This window comes from Mus musculus, chromosome 15 (assembly GCF_000001635.26).
Source record: "Mus musculus strain C57BL/6J chromosome 15, GRCm38.p6 C57BL/6J".
Taxonomy (NCBI): domain Eukaryota; kingdom Metazoa; phylum Chordata; class Mammalia; order Rodentia; family Muridae; genus Mus; species Mus musculus.
This window is the reverse complement of record NC_000081.6, coordinates 55,920,074-55,936,269: the sequence shown is the minus strand read 5'-3', so window position 1 is coordinate 55,936,269 and position 16,196 is coordinate 55,920,074. Positions and strand designations below refer to the sequence as shown.

At 41.5% G+C, this 16,196-nt stretch overlaps 1 long non-coding RNA gene across 5 annotated transcripts in view; it reads right to left on the bottom strand.

The window, feature by feature from the left end:
* Positions 1 to 12,866, bottom strand: part of Gm46516 — a 46,647-nt gene extending 33,781 nt beyond the window's left edge. For 3 of the 5 annotated variants that reach the window (XR_001781696.1, XR_001781694.1, XR_001781697.1), the window contains exon 1: positions 12,750 to 12,866. This is a non-coding gene — a long non-coding RNA (predicted gene, 46516). The remainder of the gene's footprint in view (positions 1 to 12,749) is intronic. The other 2 variants (XR_001781695.1, XR_001781698.1) reach the window with 2 other exon arrangements.
* Positions 12,867 to 16,196: the final 3,330 nt, after the last annotated feature.

Below are 16,196 nucleotides of genomic sequence, written 5' to 3'. Positions count from 1 at the left end.
GGAGAGTGAAAGACACCCAGAAGGTGGGCAGGCGCCACTCTGATGAGACAGTGTGAGATGGAGAAATGGGAGAGAAAGAGAAGCTGCTGAGTGGTTTGTGCACTGTGAAAAGAGGTGCAGCTGGAAACACAAGGATGGTTAGGATCAGCCTGATGTGAGTAGCCTGCCACCCAGTCCTGACACCCAAGGCCATGGTGATGGCTCAGCCACGCTGCTGCTGAGAGCCTTGTCTAAGTTTATAGTAATGCAACAGCAGGGGTCTATGTGGATGTACATGGCCCACATTACCACCAAAGGCCATGTAGGTATCCCTGGACTAGGCTGCTGCCTGGGCCCTTATGGATGTCCAAGGACTGAGCAGAGCTGGCCCTACCCCTCACCTGGGTAGTGTGGGAGAACTGACCCAATGCAGTATTCAGAGAGAGTGCCTGCCCACCTCACCTGGGCAGCACAGTAGAGGTGGCTCTACAGGTGAGGTCCTAGGAGACCTGTCCCTGCCCTTTGCCAGCAAAAGCACTTGGGTGAGCTGGCCCTGCCCCTCATCAGGTCAGTGTTGCATAGTTGGCCCTGGTGGAGTGTGTGTCCTGGAGAGTTGGCCCCAATGGCATGGGAGCTGGAGAAGTGGACTTGATCTTTGCTAGCTGACAAAAGGCAGGAGAGCTGGCCCTGGTAGCAGAGGCAAAGAGGAGAGCTGGTAGGCTGACCAACTCAGTTTCCACTCAGGCCTGGATCTAGAGTTTTGAGTTGGCCCATCCCAGTATTAATACCATCTATCAACTACTGGAGCATGTGAAGGAGCCAATAATGCAAGAGCTCCATGACACAGGGCAACAACAGGCTATCCTCCGACAGGAGTCCTGGTGAGGATCCATCCAGTATTGATGGTATAGCAGAAATGAGAAGTCTTGAACCAGACAAATGACTCATTGCCGTGAACATTTACAAGTAAAGCTGCTTGGAGGAGGAGGGCTGTCTGCAGCTTCCATGGTGAGATTTTTGTTTTGATTTGGTTTTCCTTCATGAGTGAGGTTGCAAGAGAGACGGGTAGATGTGTAGGAACATGGAGATTACTGGGTTGCATAATGTGAAATGGAGAAAAAAATCATTAAAAAGTAGATTTTAAAAAAGAAAGTACTAGAGCTTTTAGGTGTGTTGTCAAGCTGCGAAAATTGGACATAGTACTACCGGAGGATCCTGCAATACCTCTCCTGGGCATATATCCAGAAGATGTCCCAACCGGTATGAAGGACACATGCTCCACTATGTTCATAGCAGCCTTATTTATAATAGCCAGAAGCTGGAAAGAACCCAGATGCCCCCTCAACAGAGGAATGGATACAGAAAATGTGGTACATCTACACAACAGAGTACTACTCAGCTATTAAAAAGAATGAATTTATGAAATTCCTAGACAAATGGATGGACCTGGAGGGCATCATCCTGAGTGAGGTAAACCAATCACAAAAGAACTCACATGATATGTACTCACTGATAAGTGGATATTAGCCCAGAAACTTAGAATACCCAAGATACAATTTGCTAAACGCATGAAACTCAAGAAGAAGACCAAAATGTGGTCACTTTGCACCTTCTTAGAATTGGGAACAAAACACCCATGGAAGGAGTTACAGAGACAAAGTTTGGAGCTGAGACGAAAGGATGGACCATCTAGAGACTGCCGCACCTGGTGATCCATCCCATAATCAGCCTCAAACGATGACACTATTGCATACGCCAGCAAGATTTTGCTGAAAGGACCCTGATATAGCTGTCTCTAGTGAGGTTATGCCAGTGCCTGGCAAACACATAAGTGGATGCTCACAGTCAGCTATTAGATGGAACACAGAGCCCCCAATGGAAGAGCTAGAGAAAGTACCCAAGGAGCTAAAGGGATCTGCAACCCTATAGGTGGAACAACATTATGAACTAACCAGTACCCCTGAGCTCTTGTCTTTAGCTGCATATGTATCAAAAGATGGCCTAGTTGGCCATCAGTGGAAAGAGAGGCCCATTGGACTTGCAAACTTTATATGCCCCAGTACAGGGGAACGCCAGGGCCAAGAAGTGGGAGTGGGTGGGTAGGGGAGTGGGGGGGGTTATGGGGGACTTTTTTTTTAAGATTTATTTATTTATTATATGTAAGTACACTGTAGTTGTCTTCAGATACACCAGAAGAGGGCATGAGATCTCATTACGGGTGGTTGTGAGCCACCATGTGGTTGCTGGGATTTGAACTTCGGACCTTCGGAAGAGCAATCGGGTACTCTTACCCACTGAGCCATCTCACCAGCCCATATGGGGGACTTTTAGGATAGCATTTGAAATGTAAAATAAGAAAATACTTAATTAAAAAAAAGAAAGTACATTCCTATAAATATGTTTGAGCTCTCTAATGGTTAGTTTCGCTACAATAATAAGCTTCAAAATATTAAGTATTTATTCCCAGGCCAACACCATGGGTTTGGGGGTAAAGGTACTTGCTATCAGTCCTGACAACCTGAATTTGACACATGTGATAGAATGAGAGAGTTGACTTCTAACCTCCAGATGTGCGATCAATGATGTGCTGTGCACATACACATGCACATACACATATGTACACACATACACATGCATTTGCAAATAAATAAGTAAGTAAGTAAATAAACAAATAAATAAATAAATGCAAAAGGTATGTAACGCTCAATCACATTTTGTGTCGATGGGAAGCAAGTATAGCTAGTTGCAGGTTCCAATTCCACGTCACACATTTCCTCGTCTCATGATGGCTGTGGAAAAAGGAAGAACCAATGCTGTCAACTCCAGTCACTTTCTCTTCTCTAAGGCATGTCACATAGACAAACCTAAAGGCAGAAGGAGGAGAATGTGTGCCGCCTTACAGGAAAGGAAGAAGGAGTCATTTTTCATAAAATAGTTTACCATAAGATCCTCCTTGTTAGTCTCCACATCCCCAACATCTCTTGCATTAAAGCAAGCAACTCATCCTACAAATTACACTTCCCTATACTATATTACTACTCTACTTTCCCCCAAGATTGAAGAGATGCCAACAACACTGCCTCTGCTCCTTCAGCATCCTATATTGTGATACCTCCCACTCTGCCAACGAAACTTTGACAAGGTTGTTGCTAAGGTTACTATTTCCCATCCAGCTGTTAAGTGCCATGAGAACTTTCTCAGGCTTCATCTTCCTTGAACTCTGTGTCAAGACAGAGCACTATTAACCACTGTAGAGACTATCAGTCCACTCAGTATCTCTAATATATGCCTGTCTGGTTGTTTCCTTCTCTACAGATGTCAATTCTAAGTATCTCTGGAAATCTCCTTTTCCTAACGTTGATTTGTAGAGGGCCAATAAATAATGCAGCTTTCTCTTGCATTAGTTTAGGACCAGCTCAGCCAGGAGAAGATAAAAACGTAAAGTGTATGTATTGATAAAGTTGTATTGGAGATGCAGTTTGCAAATGCGGCCAAAATAAGGTTCCTAATGCTGAAAGTGAGGAGTCAGCTATCCACCGAGTTAAGAAAGCAGTGATCTCTTGTGACCCTCTGCAAGGATGTGGGATGTTCTTTGCTTTGCGAAGAGCACTTTGCAGGGAGGCTGATGCTAGCATGAAGGTCTCAGAGAGGGCTGGGCCTGTCCTACTGTGGAAGGACCTTTGCTCCTTTTGAGTTCATCAGTCTCTTGAACTTCACTTTCTGCCTGAGAGAACAGTGGGAAGGCAGGATTTTCACTTTGATGGGAATCCTTCATTAAATCTTGAGCCAGGGGAAAGTGGCTTCCCTTGCTACACCTCCTGCCTGTTACTGGCATGTACCTTCTTAACTGGAGTTTCCCGAGTCATTCATTTACTATAGCTGCCACTAAAAGACTGACTAAAACTGGGGGACTCATACAACTCAATGTTTTCCCCTCAGTTCTCAAGGATGCAAGCATAAGGGGAACATAAATATTGTAAGATCAGGCTTGGGAGCCCATCCTCCTGGTAGAAATGTGTAACCCTAGCTACTTGAGATGCTGACAAACCTGTAATCCAAGCTACATGATACACTGAGGCAGGAAGATCAGAACTTGAAAGCCTGCCTAGGTTGTGGAATGAGTTCAAAGCCAGCCTGGACAACTTAATTCAACCCTGTATCAGAAGAAAAGCAAAAGATGGCTGGGACTATAACTCTGTGGTAGAGACCTTGCCTAGCACGCATGGCGCACCAGGTTCAGTCCCCACTGAGACAACCTCTTCTACTTACTCCTGCTTGTACTGTGTTCTCCTATGACCTTTGCCTGATATATGCATTTGCTTGGTTCCTCTTCTGCCTCTACTAAGTCATATTGGATTAGGGTACTCCCTAGCATTCTCAGTTTAAAAGTGAAGAAACAGTTATGTGGAGTCTTTGTTTCCTAACAGATCATCGTTTGCTGTGATCTATCTGCTATAGTTTTTTGATGTAGGAAAAGAGTCTTCCCTTCTCTTCCAGATACCAAAAGTGACTTTTGTACAGTGAAGAAAGTGTTATCCGTGTGTACCTCATTGCTTCCAGGGTACCCCAAAACTGCAAGCAAAGAACAAAGAGCAGCAAGACCATGATTGTGTATGATAGTGGTAGAGGATGACAAGACTCCATGGAAGGTCCAAAACGTAGGGAACATTAGAAAATCTTAAAGGATGCTGAGCAGATGACCCTGAGTACTACAGAAGTATGGTGGGTATCTTGAAAAGAATCTCTGGTCTTAATGTGACGGATTCAGCCATGTTTGCAATGAGACCTCCCTAAAGTCCAACAGAAATAATTTACAAGCAAATAGAAATAACTTATAAGCATCTGCCTTCCTGTTTCTCTGCCCAAAGTCCATTTCCCCTCAGAGTTGACTGCTGTCCCAGGACAAGTGACCTGGAATGCTCATAACCCACTGCACGGGGTCCCCCATTCAAACTCTTGGTGCTTCTCTTTGCAATGATGGCCCTTCCCTATCTCGCCCATTGATTACTGCCCCTAATGTAACCTTCAGTATTCCATTGACACAACATGTGGTATTGGAGTCCCTTCCTGGGTCTCACTAAATTTACTGCTTGCTTCTGCTATGAATTTCAATTCCCCTCCTTCTTATTACTCTGTGGTGACTCCTGTAAACAGGGAGCCTACATAGGATCATCTCTGTGAGAAATGATTGCTCTAACCTCTTCTGGTACCAGTGAGAGCCCAGCATTTACACAGAGTAGTGTGTCCAGAAAAGAGTAGGTGATAAAAATGGACAGGGATTAAATAAAAGAATGTTGTGTTGTTCTTGTTTTTAGCATATCATAAAAAATTCTAAATTAAGTTAAAAACTGCAATAAAGATGAAAAGAATACACATATTTCAATATACCTTTTGATGTTATACATCAATAAATCAATTGTAGAGTGTAAAAATGTTGTAAGTTGAAATGTGTTTAATGCAACCCACATGCCAAGCATCCTAGTTTGGTGACACAGCGTGTTTCAGAATATCAGTGCTTTTTTTTTTTCATGTTTACATAACTGATAGGGACTGCGGCTTCCTGACACTACCCATGTCCACATATGACACTGCCCATGTCTACACATGACACTATCCATGATTACACAGGACACTATCCATATCTACACATGACACTATCCATGTCTACACATGAGACTACTGTGTCTACACATGACACTGACCATTTCTACATAAGACTCAGAAGCCTGACCTATGAGTCCCATTTGTGTGATGTTACATCAGTAGTGACTAGGAGCTAAAGGAGCCTTTCCTCCTCTGCCGTTTTATGTTTCCAGCTAGAGGCACTCCACTAGATTCTCACTTCATTCTCCACTCTCTTATCCTATGAGAGAAAGGATTTCTAGAAGGATTTGGAGAGAGGGGTTAGTTCAACACCATTCCTTAAGATTCATGAGGAAAAGTCTGCCTAGTAAGGGGAGGCCTGTCCTTGTCAACAGTTCCAATGAAAGAGTACAAAGATGAATCCTGTTTTAGAGAAATAAGATGTAATATTCTCCAGCCTAGCAATGGGGCTCTCTAAATCCCTAGCACTACTATGTCTTGCTCACTGATTAGCATTTATCAATATCGTGGTCCCTTATCTCAAGAAACTCACGGTCATAGTAAAAGCCAGAAACAGAAAAACATGAGTAAAATATTATATGGTAAGAAAACACTGTGATAAAGTCTTGGCACTGTGTTCAACACAGCAGGATGACATTTTCTCAATGTTGAGAGATTCAAGGTAAGCTCAAACAGGAAGCCCAGTTTTAAATGACAAAATCTGGAAAACAAAATAGTAAATATTAGTTACCATTCACTGGTGAATTCTGTTCCAGGATGTATGATGGGCACTTTCCATCAGTAATGCCTCTCAATGAAAGTTCATGAAACACATTATTATTAGACACTGAGAAAATTAAGACTCAAATATTATGTTTTTAGAGTTCAAAACGTTTTAAATATGAGGAGGTATTAATTGGGCACGTGAAATAAAAATTCAGTGACATTTTTCAATAAAAAGCCAGGTAAGTACAAAGAAAATGTATCAGTTTCAATGACTTTGAACAGAGCTGCATGATATGCATAACTCAGAGAGCAAGGCTGTGTTTCAATAAAACTTTATTAACAAACACTGAATTTTGCATTATTTTCTTGGGTCATGAAACTCTTTTGTCTTCTGATTCTATTTCAGTTGTTTGAAAATGTCAAGAGTGGTTGGGATCTAGCTCAGTGATAAAAGGTTTGACAAGCATGCACACAGCTATACTTTTCAATCCTAGCAACACAGAGAGGGGTGGAGGGAAGAGAAGGAAAGTAAGAGGAAGAAGGAGGGGAGATCCATTCCCTTTTGTACAAAAGTAGTCTGTATGCAAATACCTAACACAAGCAGGTGGTTGACCCCATTCGTTCCATTGACCAATAGCCAACCCATGTTTTCAGTCACATTATAGGACCACTTCTGATTCTTCCTGGTAGTTTACTGCTGATGCTCTGTGATAGCTGGGCTATTTGTTGGCTTTATCAAAGTGCCTGTTGCTGAATGTTCGTTGACATTTTATAAGGTAAGCAGAAAATTTTCACCTTCCCAGACTGTCACTTAACTGAAGTAAGAATGTGATAGGACCTTAAAGAGGTGCCAATTAGAACCCACTACAGTCTGTGTGTTCTTTGAAAAACCAGAATACATGGTGGCAATTTATTTCTTTTCTCTTTCAGCCTTGAACTCTGGCTAGTTTTCGTTTTGTCTTCCCCTTGCCATTCTGCGGTACATCATTGAGTTAAGGAGTTTATACCTTTCAAATTTTAGATTAGGGATAAAAACCTAATAAGCAAAATGACGACTTCACAAGCTGATACTTCAGCTGTTTACTGTATGGTGAGTGCTAGAATATTCTTTTGTTGTAAATGTGAGACTTCTGCAGCTCCTGCAGAAATGATGTTGTACAAGCCTTCCTGTACACAAGCTCTAACAAGATCATCAGCATTTACATCTGACTGTGGCAAAAATGGTGACAAGTGTGCTGGTTTCCTGAGAATTTTTCTCCATCTTCTCTTAGAGTCTTTTACACCTGATGAGCATCTGAGTATCTGCCTTGGACACTGAGGCACCCACAGTCCTCAAATTTCCTTTGTCAACTACTTAGATCAAAGCCACAAGGAAAATGACCTTTAGCCTTGCAAGTCTTTAGAATGAGAGGTCCTTTCTTTTCAACCCACCACCCCTATCCCATTGGATAATGTTTTTGGAAAACTGCTAGTTGCATACTTTAAAGCCTGTGTTCTTAGTAATGGAACATTAAATCATTATCCAGGCCAATGAGTGTCTAAAGGCTGAATTTCCTAGCTTCCTTACCTTCAAATGTCCATTGCTGTGAGTAACTGGCTAACTTCTGAACAGTGGTACCTAAAAGGGTCTGGTATGGGGATGCCCACTGAGCATCTTTCATTGTTTTAGGACATGGCTTCATGTAGCCTAGCTAGCCTTATAACACAGCCAAGAGTAGCCTTGAACTTATGATGCAACACCTCTGCCTTTTGAGACTAGCAGTTTGTATCATCATGCCTAGCTTAAGCAGTATATAAACGCTCTTTGCCATGGTCTCTTTGAAAGAAGGTTTCTATGTCCAGAGCTCCAATGGCTGCCTCAGTCATGGAGATGCAGGCCATGCAGAAGAGTAGATGAAGAGGTGGAAGAAAAATTGATCCACGATTTCATGCAATCCTATTTAGCTCTTTATTATCCCTAGACTTTTTTGACATGATCAAAAAATATAAGCATTTATCTTATTTAAAGTATTATTTTATTTGGTTCCTATTATATAGTTCTTGACTGAGGTTAACTAAACTGATGTGAAGAAAATTATTGTCTTTCTTCCCTTTGAGGAAGTTCAGTTCAGGAAACCATCAGCTATGTCCTGGCTGGTAGTGCTATGGCTGGTAAGTGTGTAACCACAAATGTCCAAAACTGTGATGGCAATTTACTGCCTCTTCGCTGTCAGGACCAAATCAGTTCTCACCTCCGTTCTGACTTTGCAGGCTTCTATCTCACCTTTGAAGATGAGGTAGGACAGAGGCCAAGAGCATGAATCATGGGTTTTCATCATTCACACCTGCACAAGCACAACAAGCTATGTGTCTTGGAATACGTTCACCTCTGTGTCACCACTGTAAAACTAAGGTGGTCAGGTAAACAGTGACTCCCCCACAGTTACTTTCAGAATTAAATGACTTACTGTATGGACATGAATTCAAATTGTTTAACACTAATAAAGGCCATCTAAGCGTAGGCTAGTAATTTTTAAGAGTATTACCAGTACCACTGATACTTAGAATTTGATTTAATGTTGGCAACACTTCCTAGTATTAAGTTTTTGTTTACTTAACTTAGTATGGCCAGTATTCTTGATACTTAGAATTTCATGTTAATAGAACTTGCTAATATTTGGGTTGTTTTGTTTATTTGACTCACTTATTAAATATTATAGGGCTTTAGGAGATAGCTCAGTCAGGAAAGTGTTCCCTGAATTGAATCCTCATAGCCCATATTTTAAATAAAACAAAACTGGGCATGGCAGTCCATGTGAGTGATCGCATCAGTAAGAAGGCACAGGCAGGTAAGTCCCTGGACTCACTAGCCAACCAGAGTGATCGGTGAATTCTAGGCCAGTAAGAGAGCATCTCAAAAAAAAGGGGGTCAGTGCCTCAGGAACCACGCCTCAAGTAGCAACCTGGCATTTTCACTATTTAAAAAGGTCAAGTTCTAAGTCAAGAAAGTAAAAACCCCAGTGTCCTTCGCACACCATAGTTAACTCCATGTGCAATCCTCCTATATTCCATATGTGAACAGACAAATAGAAGCAAACAAATAGACCTGCCTCGACATATATAAATGCATACATCGTCGATTATTTTATGAAAAACGTTTCATACTGCATCTATATCTTCATCTGCTTAGTTTTTGCTAAATATTATTTACGAAATATTGACATTTGCTGAATGTTATTTTACTATTATGTGACATACTTGATAGGACACATAATTACTGTTATAGGAGAGGTGTTCATGATTTTATTTCTTTAAAACAATTTTGTCTGATCTTCCCTACGCATCGACACATACATTTTTCCAGTCTTTTATTACTATAAAAAAAATTGCAAAGAAGTTTCTTGCCTACTATCTTTGTGCACTTGTGTGAGTACATCTATCATAAAAATTCCCCAAAATAGAATGGCAAGGTCAAAGTGTATTTGCATTACAGATGTTGCTGACAAGCTCTCTCGTGTGTGGTCCACGGGTAGGAATGACAATGTCAGTGGATCTCTCCACACGACCTGCAGGATTAGGTGTTACTTACCACACTTCCCAGGGATATTTAAAATAATGCTTTATTGTTTTAATTTGGGTATGAGTGAAGCTGAGACCCATATGGAAATTTATCAGGCCTTTTATTTCTTTTTCAGTGGGATATTTTTGGTTTATGTCTTTCAATATTTGAATCTTGCCATTTGTTTGAGGATTCTCGATTGCTGTGCCCTGGCCTGCCTTACCTCCTACTGCTATCCATTTCCCTTCTGACATGAACCATTTCTAATATGAACCATTCTGCTGGCATCAAGGCTAGTGTGTGCCCTAGCTCCTAATGGGTGTTCTAAGGAGATATAGCAGAGAATCAGGTGGATATATGTTAGCATACACATCTAGCAACAGCCCTGCTTTTTGTGGCCAAGTTGTCCAGATAAAGCAGGGCTATTGATCATAGATTGCCTCCACTGATATGAGACTCCACCAGAGACCCATGCCCTCCAACAACACAATGTGCTCTAGTCAGATCTCAACTGATACCACACCTTGTGCACACATCTAACTCTGGCTAGCTATTTTCCAAGACTCTTGTCAACCCCTCCCAGGCTAAAATGCAACTCTTCTATGTGGAAGAAATGACAGAGCAGGTGGAGTGATCCACCACCCAGTAATGTCAGACTGGGTTTAAATCTCTGACCTTGCATTTCCAGTGTGTGAAGCCGAGGAGGGTCCTATGTTTTGTAATTGTTGGAGTTACTATGAAAGGCAGATGAAACAGTGTGTCAGTAAATACTTTATAACTTTTAACACATCAACCATCAAGTAGTGCAGCAGCTCTGTGACTATTATTCAGAGGTAACATTCATATGTGTAGCAATAGCTATGTTTTTTGTCTGCAGTACTAAAGATTGAATCCAGTGATTCTCCTGCTGTGGATGTCTTCAGGCCTCTATTTTTATTTCCAGATAGGACCTTATTAAACTATACAAGTTGGTCCTTGAAACTGTTATTCAGCCCAGGAAGGCCTTCAACTTATCTTCCTTCCTCGGCTTTCTGAGTAGCAAGATAACTATACCCAGTTGAAACGTTTATTTTATCCACCTATGTATGTTACCTAGGGTCTGGGCCAGTATCTTTTCCTAAACTTCCCTGTGTGTGTGTGTGTGTGTGTGTGTGTGTGTGTGTGTGTGTGTGTGTAATAAGTATTTGCATTATTCATTATCTCTATATATAAATCTATATATGAACAAACAGGCTCTATTTCTGTTCTCTCTCTCTTTCCTGATTTTCATGGGGCACCTCTAAGATCAATTTATAATAGAACAATGAAACTTTCCCTTTAGGTTCTGTCTCTGGGAGTACAAGCAAACATCAACCTCCACATTACTTTGCAAAGAGTAACAAAGAATTCCTGGGCCAGTTTCAAAGGCTGACACTGACCACATACAAAAGAGCAGGTCAGATCCAGCTGAAAAAGAAGAAATCAACATTCTTGATAAAAGCATGCACTTTAGGGCCATACCACCTGGTTCCAATCATGAAGTCCCTGTCGAGATGCTCTCTAAAGAGCTATATTTATGCACGTAGAATACCGCTATCAGCTTTGCTCAGAGAAGTCTTTCTGCAGTGGCCTGTGGTGACTACGGACGCTTATCATTAGTCAAATAAACGGCAGTAGAACTTCTAGCCACTGGGATACCTATAGCACCCTCTTCTAGGCTCAGCGAGCATTCCCCAGGTGGAAAGCACATAAGAGCTATTAGAAGTGTATGTGTTGGGGGAGGGGGGACCTGCAATGCTAACTTCCAGGCACAGCCATGGCTGTAGCACACTTGAACTTGCAGCAGCTATAAGAACTGCACAAGATCAGGTCTATCAACACCCTGCCATGGAAGCAGGAGGAGCATACAGGTCTCTACACCTATAGCAGATTAAAAGTTGATAGGAAAAGTAGAGATATTTTTCCCCAGTGGTGTAGCAACCAGCAAAGTGTACACACTCTTGTAAACAAACTCCCACCCACATTCCCGTAAACAACCCTAATGAAGCCCATTGTGTGTGAGTCACATACACACACAGTGGAGGTTGGGGGGGGGGGCGAGACATAAAAGTTGAAGGAGGGCTAATTAGGAATAAGAGGTTATCAAGCATAGTAGGAAAATATTGTGATGAATTCATTATCATGTCCATTTAATGTATTCACAAAAGCATTAAAGGCTCCCTGATAACTAAGTTTTGCTTCTATGCCTCTCCTGTGCCTCAGCTTTCTAGTGTTAAGTGGGGGGATACCAGTCACTCGTCCACCCTGAAGTCATTGTGAGAATGAAGGAAGTTTTTACTTAGCCCAATTCTGAACCGCAAACAAGCATTGTCTTTCTAGGAACTAAAGATACTGCACTGGCTATATCTGATTGATTTCTTTTCCCAAAAGAATCTAGAAGGTAAATTAGACTATTTTTTTTTTTTTTGGTAAGATTTCTCAATTTTCTAAAATACATCCATCAAGAAAAATCCTTGGATCATGATTTAGTTGTGACAACATTCTGATTGCTCTTTCAAGAACATGTGCAAAGAACTATGTTATGAAACAAGTATGTTTAACACCACTAACATGCAGAGACGCCCTTTCCTCTCCTCCCACAGATGCTGCAAGCCCTTGATTTTTGTTCATCCCAGGGAGTAACAGAGAACAGGCATCCAAGGAACATGGCAAAAGCAATAAATTATCTTTCTGAACAAAGAAACCCAGTTCTAAATCTAGCTCCCAGAACATCCAGGCATGCTGGTCAGCATGTGTGCAGCTGCATAAGATGCTGAACCTCTGAGGGTGCATTGGTTTTCCACAGCATTAACCAATCTGTGTGTCATTTCCCAGGCCACACCCAACTAGCCCACCCTCCTTACCACCTGCCAGTCTGCACCAATGCAAGCCAACCATTTCTTACTCAACTGCTCACTTCTCTGGTCCTGCCCTTGTATGGATTCCGCACTTGCTTATTTTCTCGATGTTTAGGGGCTTAGTTCCCACCACAGTAGGCCCCTGTGTATGCTTAGTGAGTCAGAGTGGTGCAGGGAAACTATAGGACTTTGACATCTGGCAGAAGTAAGGTTGAATTCCAGCTCCGTCATTAGCAAGCTGTGACCTTGGGCAAGTTACTCAATAATTTCCCCCAGCATAGAGTGAATAACCACATTGCCTCAGAGAGTGGTTACGAGGATTAAATCATGGAAGCACAGGGCCGAGTTCTGTGTTTGACACAGGCTCCGAGACCTATTATTCTTACTTTTACTTCTACTCTCTGGTAGTTGTACATAATTCTTTTCTTATAAAATCCAAATTATACAGCCCCTGAGAACAGAAACGGAGCTCTATGGTTCTTTTTAATCTCATAAAAGCATCTAGCACAGGATGCTTACCTATTAGTCAATAACAGTTACTGAAATTATTGGAATGTTTACGTAACACCGAGGTCAAGGGTAGGAGAGACAAAACTAAATCAGAATTAAAACTTGAATTGATTCAGCATCATCAAAGGCAGTGATTTTTCAGATACTCATGTTTGATTTTAAAAAAATAAAACCTTGCATTATGATAAACATGGTAAAATCCTACCAAGCTTCTACTTGCCAACATCTGACCCACTTATCTAGAATGCTATGAGGGCCAATGGCCAAAGTCATCATATTTTGCATGAAATGAGGGCATCTTCCATCAGTGACATGATATAAATTCACAGTACCACGGAGAAAGGCTAGATGATTTGGACATCTTAGTCTCATGCAGGAAGGGAAGAAAGAAGAAGGCTAAACTTCCCAAATCTAGAGCATTATAAGGGTTGAAAGTCTTGAAATAGTTGCACCTTCTTATTCTCTCAGAGATGACCAAGTGATGACAGAGTGTTAGTCTTAACTTTCCAAGCCATGGTTATATAGACTCTACACTGCATAGTAATGCCAATCAACCCTCCATGGCCAAATGAAATAACCACAATAGCACAGGCATTTATGGTGCACAAGGTCTAGGCACTTACCTTGAAATGTTATTCTCTGGATTGACCACATTATAGGGAATAAAAAAGCACAGAGAATGCAAAAGTCCTTGGAGACTCTAGGAAGACTAAGCTTTGTGTCCACACACGTCCCATATTTGAAGCTGTTTAATGACGTCATGTTCATTTATTTCATTTGCTTTTGCTACTGGCCTGTGGAAGTACTCAACTCCTGACAACTGGAACTTGGAAAGATACAGAGAGCTTTCCTGATAGAGAACCTAGTATATCAGAGCTACTTTGTCTAACCATTTTACTTCTATCAAATGTCTGATCATGGTGTAGGTTGACATGGAGAAGGAAAAAAGAGCCAGCTAGCTAGCTCCAAAGACCATAGTTTTGGGGGCACTAATTGTGTGAGGAGGGTGAGTCGCCCTTAAAGCTCAATAATTTTGTCCAATCAGAACATGAAATTGGGTCATAGAGCTAGAGTCACGTACCCTATATTCTACCTGCTGAAATCAAGATAGTAATTCAGTTATTTGTATTTATAAGTAAACCATCGCCTAACAACCAAACTGCCTTCAGGAGTCTTTTTGTTTGTTTGTTTGAATATCCTTGGCTTTATTTATAGGGATAGATGATATTATTTTGTAGCTGATTGTATTGTGAATGCTAATTACATTTCCCCGCAAAAAAAAACTATTTGCATGAGCTTTCAGGAACCTGCACTCAGTTGGTTCTAATTGGTAAATAAAGGTTCCAGCAGTCAATGCCTGGGCAGGGCAGACAGAGGCAGGAGTTTCAGGATTCCCGGGATATGGACAGAGAAGAAAGAGGAGGAGATCGACCTTGCAGGGAAAGGTGGAGGGAAAGAGATACCACACCTTAGAAGGAGCAAGACAGAGAGCATAGCTGCCATGTAAGAGCTGGGAGAATGCAGCCCAAGAGGGCTGCCCAACTGGTTCCAGGGCAGCCAAAGTAGAATACAGAAAGTAGTAACAACTCAGGACTATTGGAGGAAGGTGGGTTAGCCACATGGATGTTAGAAGTAGCCCAGCCATTGAGCTGTTTTAGGTATATCAAAATATAAAGGTTGTGAGTGTGTGTGTGTGTGTGTGTGTGTGTGTGTGTGTGTGTGTTTCATTTGGGAATGTAAACCGTTGGTGGGGGTAGCAGGAACACGCTTCTGGAATTTATTTAATTAACTTTAATTCTACAGAGTCATTTTTGTTTGCACGAATCTCCGCTTTATTTATAGGAACAGATGATATTATATAAATTTGTTTTTTTTAAATTTGAATGAAATCTACAACTCTGACTGACTCCTGGCTTCCCTGAAAGTCAACACTACTTAAGGAAGCCCAGCAGTGCTACCCATCAGGCATCTGACATTGCAGCTGTGCAGATCTGTCACCATTTCAGTCTAGTACCCAAAGTCTGAGGAATTTATCATGGTGCTCACCTTAGTTTCTCTGGTAAAGGGAGGCATAGCGTCTCTAGTTAGGACTCAACCAAAATTGAATGGCAAAGCTCCAAGGTAGTTTACATCTTGAAAGTTAAAGGAGACTATTTTTCCTTCAGAAATAGAAATTAAATAGCCTGATACAACTACAAATGTAGCCTGTATGCATATGTCTAATCAATTTGTATATATAAATACAACTTAAATCTGCAAAATAATCTGTCAGCCCATCATCACCATCCTTAAATCATCAGCTTCTCAAAGAAAAATTAAAATACCGTCAATCTTGACGAATTTTGGATTAATTAATGGAACTTTGTGACAGACTCTGAGTTGATGCTATTGGACAAACAAAATGCTCTCATTAAAAGGAGAAAAAATGAAAAATGTAAAGAAGGAAAGATGGAAGAGAAGGAGAGAAGGGAGGGAGGGAGAAAGGGATGGAGAGTAGAAGGAAGGGAAGGAGGGAAGCAGGGAGGAGGGAGGGGAGGGGGGAGAGGGGAGGGGGGAAGAAGAAATAAAAGCATCCAACATAAAAATACAAATGTATCTGTTACTAGACTTCCGGGAAAAAGGTAAAAGCACTAAAGTGCTTTTGCATTCTTACTGAAAATTCGACTGTAATCTAAATGTTTTTATGTGGGTGAGTGAACGGACACTGACAGCATAGGGAGGAACAAGCCAGTTGGAAATCTTTCAGAGGCCCATGGGACAGGGATTAGAGCAAATAAGTTAGAGCTGCCAATATTTGGAAGAAAGGTTAATCCTCCTGGGGAGATGGCTGTACTCTGGTTAGAATAATTTTGAAGCCTCCTCTCAGAAGACAAGAAATGCCAAATGTGAGTTACAGTTACCTGAAGGCCAAACCCTGGGACAGACACCCATCACAAAGCTGAAGTGAATATGACAAACTGTGACTTCAGGCCAATCTGCCATTT